The sequence below is a fragment of the Somniosus microcephalus genome, chromosome 5 (assembly GCF_052327205.1).
Source record: "Somniosus microcephalus isolate GS21.2 chromosome 5, FLI_Smic_1.0, whole genome shotgun sequence".
NCBI classification, from domain to species: Eukaryota; Metazoa; Chordata; class Chondrichthyes; order Squaliformes; family Somniosidae; genus Somniosus; species Somniosus microcephalus.
The window spans coordinates 242,846,524-242,853,656 of record NC_140991.1 but is presented as its reverse complement, the minus strand read 5'-3'; positions in this window follow the sequence as shown (position 1 = coordinate 242,853,656).

Genomic DNA, 7,133 nt, shown 5'->3' with positions numbered 1-7,133 from the left:
GGGGGGAGAAGAGAGAGACGGGGGGGAGAAGAGAGAGACGGGGGGGAGAAGAGAGAGACGGGGGGGAGAAGAGAGAGACGGGGGGGAGAAGAGAGAGACGGGGGGGAGAAGAGAGAGACGGGGGGGAGAAGAGAGAGACGGGGGGAGAAGAGAGAGACGGGGGGGAGAAGAGAGAGACGGGGGGGAGAAGAGAGAGACGGGGGGGAGAAGAGAGAGACGGGGGGGGAGAAGAGAGAGACGGGGGGGAGAAGAGAGAGACGGGGGGAGAAGAGAGAGACGGGGGAAGAGAGAGACGGGGGGAAGAGAGAGACGGGGGGAAGAGAGAGACGGGGGAAGAGAGAGACGGGGGGAAGAGACGGGGGGAGAAGAGAGAGACGGGGGGAGAAGAGAGAGACGGGGGGAGAAGAGAGAGACGCGGGGGAGAAGAGAGAGACGCGGGGGAGAAGAGAGAGACGGGGGGGAGAAGAGAGAGACGGGGGGGAGAAGAGAGAGACTGCTGGATTTAGTTCGGGATTAGCCTGGAGAGAGAGAGGGGGGCGGAAGGAGCACCTGATGGCTGGCCCGATGGACCCCTGCGAAGGAAGGCAGGAAGAAGGTAAGCTCTCCCTCCCTGTCCCACCCCCTCACTCTTTCCCTCCCTCACCCTCTCTCTCTCCCTCCCCCATCTCTCCCTGCTTTACTCTCTCTCTCCTCCCCCCTCTCTCTCTTACCCCCTCTCTCTCTCTCTCCAACCCCCTCTCCTCCCCCTCCCTTCCCCCCCCCCCCCCGCCCTCCCGAGCACCGGCCCCCGCCCCCCGCCCTCCCGAGCACCGGCCCCCCGCCCGAGCCGGCTTCAAGACCGCCGATTGCGGCTGGTAGATAGAGTGGGGTAGATTTTAGCCCAACTATCCTGGCGCAAATGGGATACCTAGTAGTTAAGTAAATGGTATATATTATGCATTATTGGATAAAGCACATTATTCTTTATTTGCTTTCAAAGATCCTCAACTCTTTCTCTCTCTCTCTCTTTCTATGTCAGTGCTGTATTGGGGAAAAAGTCATTTCATTTCTGGACTGTGCAACAGTGTCACAAGTTAACCAACTGTCTCTGAAGCTCAGCTGTAACCAGATAGCTGGCTGTGATGTTTAAAATGTTGAAACAGCTTCTCATTCGTTGTACAGTGGCTACCTGACTAGAGTGTTTTTGAGACTGGCCTGAAATTGGGCCTAACATTTTATGCACAAGCCCATTTTACACCTCTCTGATTTTCCTTTCCATTAACTTTAGCAGAAAAGGTGCTCATCAAATCTAACAAATTAGATTGGCCTAGAAAACAACTACTGTTGAACTTTATATTTAAGTTACACCTTCATGTTTTATGCTTTTTCAATACAGCGGAGTGACTTATACACCAACATGAATTATACCATTTTGACTCAAAGATAGCTATAAAACAGAGGCGCTATATTTTTATAGGCGCAATGAATACGGGGGAGCTTTACTTCCACAGAACTCCATCATGTTCCTTTGCTTTCTCTTAATGGAGATTGAAAGTATCAGAAGTGCTAGGAATTACTTGCCCAAATGAAATCGCAATCAAAATGCGGGAGTCTCCAGTGAAATGCAGGAATGCTCCCAACAACAAGTGACCAATCTTTGTTGAGCCATTAGCTACAATGCCAAATGGAATTATGCAACAAGCTGTCAGGAGAAAAGGAAAATCAGCAGAGGTTCTATCTCGGGTACATGCCAACGAGAAAACTAACTTGAGCCGAGGGGATGGTAGAGGCAAAGGAGTGACTGGTTGAACAAGCGGAGGGCAACCTGAATGGGGTGATTGTTTTTGTATGTTCGTTCCTATGATGTGGGCGTCACTGGTTAGGCCAGCATTTATTGCCCATCCCTGATTGCCCTTGAGAAGGTGGTGGTCAGCAGTTTGGTGGGAATAGGGTAGAGGGAGCAGGAAGTGGGTCTCATGGACAAGATGAGTGTGGAGAGGTCATGAGAGGAGATCGGAGAGAAACTGGAGAAAGATGTGAGTTCAGGGCTAGGGCAGGGGGGAATCTTAGAGGAAGTTTGGCCCGGTGGGTTAGGGGAAGGAAGGGAAGTGGTCTCAATCTTAGAGACAAAGAAGTCCATGAGCTCCTCACACTTGTTGTCGGAAGTGAGGGATTTAAGAAGACGGTTAGCAGTGGAGAATAGAAGCCGGGGTTTATTTTCGCATTCCAGAATGATTCTGGAATAGTGAGCAATTTTGTGAGACGAGAGTAGGACCTGATAATGCTTTATGTAGTCCAGCTAGATCTGGCAGTGAATGGCTAAACCAGTTGTCCGCCATATCCTTTCAAGTCTGCGTCCCTTAGACTTAAGGGAGCCAAGATGAGAGTCGTACCAGGGGGAATGGCCAGGGTGAGAGAGAGTAATTGTTTTAATAGGGACTTGGGCATCAAAGGTGGTGGTGAGGGTGTGGTTGAGCAGATCTGTAGTTGCAAAAATGTCATGGTGAGTGGCGGGCCAAAGGCTGAACATAGAGTCATTACAGCACAGAAGGAGGCCATTCGGCCCATCGAGTCCGTGCCGGCTTGCTGTACAGCAATCCAGTCAGTCCCATTTCCCCGCTCTATCCCCGTAGCCCGGCAAGTTTATTTCCCTCAAGTGCCTATCCAATTTCCTTTTGAAATCATTGATCATCTCCGCTTCCACCACCTACGTCGGCAGCAAGTTCCAGGTCATTACCACTCGCTGCGTAAAAAAGTTCTTCCTCACATCCCCCCTGTATCTCTTACCCAAAACTTTAAATCTGAGTCCCCTAGTCCTTGTACCATCAGCTAATGGGAACAGCCTTTCTCTATCTACCTTATCCAAACCCGTCATAATCTTGTACACCTCTATCAAATTACCCCTCAACCTCCTTTGCTCCAAGGAGAACAACCTTCTCCTACCTAACCTTGTAGCTAAAATCCCTCATCCCTGGAACCATTCTGGTAAATCTCCTCTGCACCCTCTCAAGGACCTTCAGATCCTTCCTAAAGTGTGGTGGCCAGAACTGGACGCAATACTCTAGTTGTGGCCTAACCAGAGCTTTATAAAGGTTCAGCATAACTTCCCTGCTTTTGTACTCAATACCTCTATTTATGAAGCCCAAGATCCCATATGCTTTGCTAACTACTCTCTCAATATGTCCTGCCACCTTCAAAGATCTATGCACATGAACTCCCAGGTCCCTCTATCGCTGCACACTCTTTAGAACTGTGCCATTAAATCTATATTGCCTCTCCCTATCTCTTCTGCCAAAATGCATCACCTCACACTTCTCTGTATTAAATTCCATCTGCCACTTGTCTGCCCATTCTGCTAGCCTATCTATGTCCTGTTGCAGTCGATTGGTATAAGAACATAAGAAATAGGAGCAGGAGTAGGCCATTTGGCCCCTCGAGCCTGCTCCACCATTCAATAAGATCATGGCTGATCTTCTACCTCATCTCCACTTTCCTGAACTATCCCCATATCCCTTGATTCCTTTAGTATCCAAAAATCTATCGCTCTCTGTCTTGAATATACTCGTGGTGTGGAGATGCCGGAGTTGGACTGGGGTGGACAAATGTAAAAAGTCACACAACACCAGGTTATAGTCCAACAGCTTTATTTGAAACCACAAGCTTTCGGAGCGCTGCTCCTTCTTCAGGTGAAGTGGAGAAATGCATAAAGACACAGCTTATATAGTCAGAGAATCATGTCAGATGTTTACAGGTAACCTTTCCAACTGCCATTAATCACACCTCGGCAGAGAGATAATCACAGCAGTCAAAGGTGTGAATGGTGTCCAAACAGGTCAGTCAGGGAAACATTACATCAAAGAACATGATGTAATGTTTCCCTGACTGACCTGTTTGGACACCATTCACACCTTTGACTGCTGTGATTATCTCTCTGCCGAGGTGTGATTAATGGCAGTTGGAAAGGTTACCTGTAAACATCTGACATGATTCTCTGACTATATAAGCTGTGTCTTTATGCATTTCTCCACTTCACCTGAAGAAGGAGCAGCGCTCCGAAAGCTTGTGGTTTCAAATAAAGCTGTTGGACTATAACCTGGTGTTGTGTGACTTTTTACATTTGAATATACTCAACGACTGAGCATCCACAGCCCTCTGGAGTAGAGAATTCCAAAGATTCACCACCCTCTGAGTGAAGAAATTTCTCCTCATCTAAGTCCTAAATGGCCGACCCCTTATACTGAGAGTGTGACCCCTGGTTCTGGACTCCCCGGCCAGGGGAAACATCCTCCCTGCATCTACCCTGTCAAGCCCTGTAAGAATCTTGTATGTTTCAATGAGATCACCTCTCATTCTTCTAAACTCTAGAGAATATAGGAGAATATCCTCCTCACTGTTTGCCACATCTCCAAGTTTGGTATCATCGGCAAATTTTGAAATTTTACTATGTATTCCAATGTGCAAGTCATTTATATATATCAAAAAAAGCAGTGGTCCTAGCAGTGACCCTTGGGGAACACCACTGTCTACTATCCTCCAGTCTGAAAAACAACCATTTACCACAACTCGCTGTTTACTGTCCTTAAGCCAATTTCATATCCAAGCTGACACTGACTATTCCATTATCCAAGCTATTCCATGAGCCTCAATTTTGTTAACCAACCTTTTATGTGGTACTTTGTCAGACGCTTTCTTAAAATCTATATAGACAACATCCACTGTATTCCCTTCATCAACCTTCTCTGTTACTTCATCAAAAAATTCAATTAGATTAGTCAAACATGATCTGCCTTTTACAAATCCATGTTGGCTCTCCTTAATTAACTTAAACCTCTCCAAGTGCCTGTTAATTTATTCCCTGATTATTGTTTCTAAAACCTTACCCACCACTGATATCAAACTGTAGTTACTAGGATTGTCCTTACACCCTTTCTTGAACAAGGGTGTCACATTTACCACTTTCCAATCATCTGACACCTCCCCCATATCTAGGAAAGATTGGAAGATTATGACAAGCACTTATTATGGTGGAGCCGCCATCTCCACCCCCATTTCCCTTAGTAACCTGGGATGTAAGCCAGGCAACTTATCCAGCTCTAAGCATATCCAGCCTTTCCAGTACATCCTGCCAATCAATTTTCAGCCCATCCATTACCTCCACCAACTCCGCTTCTACCGATATTTTGTTAGCATCCTCTTCCTTAGTAAACACCGATACAAAGTACTCATTTAGTATTCTAGCCTTGCCCTGCGCCTCTAAGCATATATCACCTTCTTTGCCCACCAGTCGCTGAAGGTAAGCATGCAGGTGCAGCAGGCGGTTAAGAAGGCAAATGGTATGTTGGCCTTCGTAGCAAGAGGGTTCGAGTACAGGAACAATGATGTCTTGCTACAGTTGTACAGGGCCTTGGCGAGACCACACCTTGAGTATTGTGTGCAGTTCTGGTCGCCTTACCTGAGGAAGGACGTTCTTGCCATGGAAGGAGTGCAGCAAAGATTCACCAGGCTGATACCTGGGATGGCAGGAATGACGTATGAGGAGAGATTGTGTTGATTGGGCTTATACTCACTGGAGTTTAGAAGATTGAGAGGGGATCTCATCGAAACCTATAAAATTCTGTCAGGCCTGGACAGACTAGATGCAGGAAGGATGTTTATGATGGCCGGGGAGTCCAGAACCAGGGGTCATAGTCTAAGGATAAGGGGTAAGCCATTTAGGACTGAAATGAGGAGGAATTTCTTCACCCAGAGAGTGGTGAACCTGTGGAATTCTCTGCCACAGAGGGCGGTGGAGGCCAGTTCATTAAATATATTCAAGAAAGAGTTGGATATATTTCTTAAGGCTAAAGGGATCAAGGGATATGGTGAGAAGGCAGGGACAGGGTACTGAATTTGGATGATCAGCCATGATCTCATTGAATGGCGGAGCAGGCTCGAAGGGCCGAATGGCCTATTCCTGCTCCTATCTTCTATGTTTCTATGTTTCTAATAGGCCCCACCCCACCTGTTATGACCCGCTTACTCTTTATATGCTGGTAGAAGATTTTTGGGTTCCCTTTTATGTTAACTGCCATTCTGTTCTCATATTCTCTCTTTGCCAGACTTATTTTCCTCTTCAGCTCTCCTCTCAACTTATTGTATTTATTTGGTTCTCACTTGAAGAATTCACCTGACATGCATCATACACCTTTTTTGTTTCATCATATTCTCTATCTCCCTCATCATCCAAGGAGCCCTGACTTTGGTTACATCCTTTCCCTCTTGTTGGAACGTACCTAGCCTGTACCTGAAATACCTCCTCCTTAAAGATTGTTTCATTGCAGTTTTTCCTGTCAATCTTTGGTTCCATTTTACCCTGGCTAGATCCCCGATTGGACAGTTGGGATTTCATAAGTGCAGCTGTAAGTGCAGTTTTTCCGGGGGAAAACACAGAAGGAAGTAGGGTTGGGGGCAGGGGGGCTGAAGGGAGATGTGGATGGTGAGCGATACGAGGAAGTGGTCAAAGATGGCCTTATCTGCGATTGACACGATGGGAGTCGTGATGGCTGACCCACTGCCAGCATCCACAGGGTCAGCGCTGGGAGGGGCGAGTTGGACGGGGAGAAGATTGGCAAGATTAGTCCCCAGTGAGCGCGCTGGACGAGGGGGTCAGCGAGAGAGTAGGATGGGACAATTGGGGTTGCTGCTCCTAAGGAGGCAGCGACGAGTGCCTCGATGGACCCTTCGTAGGATGCCAAGAGAAGTACAGAGGGAAGCTGTAGGCTTATCTAAGAGGGAGTCAAGCCTGGGACAGTGGCAAGAGAGTATGAACGTCGAAGAGTAATAAAGGATTGAGGTAGGGATTTGGGAGCCCAGAGTATCCGAGCGAGGAGAGATGAAAGGAGGCATGACGACAGGAGAGAATGATCAGGGAGGGATAGAGAGAAAAGGAAAAGGGGGAGAAAAAGTGGAAAAAGAACTGAAGGGCTCATGTCTGGAGTGGCAGACAAAGTGCACACGCGAATGGAAACAGGGAATGCTCTACATAGGCCTGGTTATATAGTAATTAAAGGGATACATATTTCCTGGTAGCAGGGAACAGGTTGGAGACAATAGTAGGGAGACCAGGGTCAAAGTCAGAGGTCCCATGGAGGGACAAAGCTGACGTAAGCAGGATG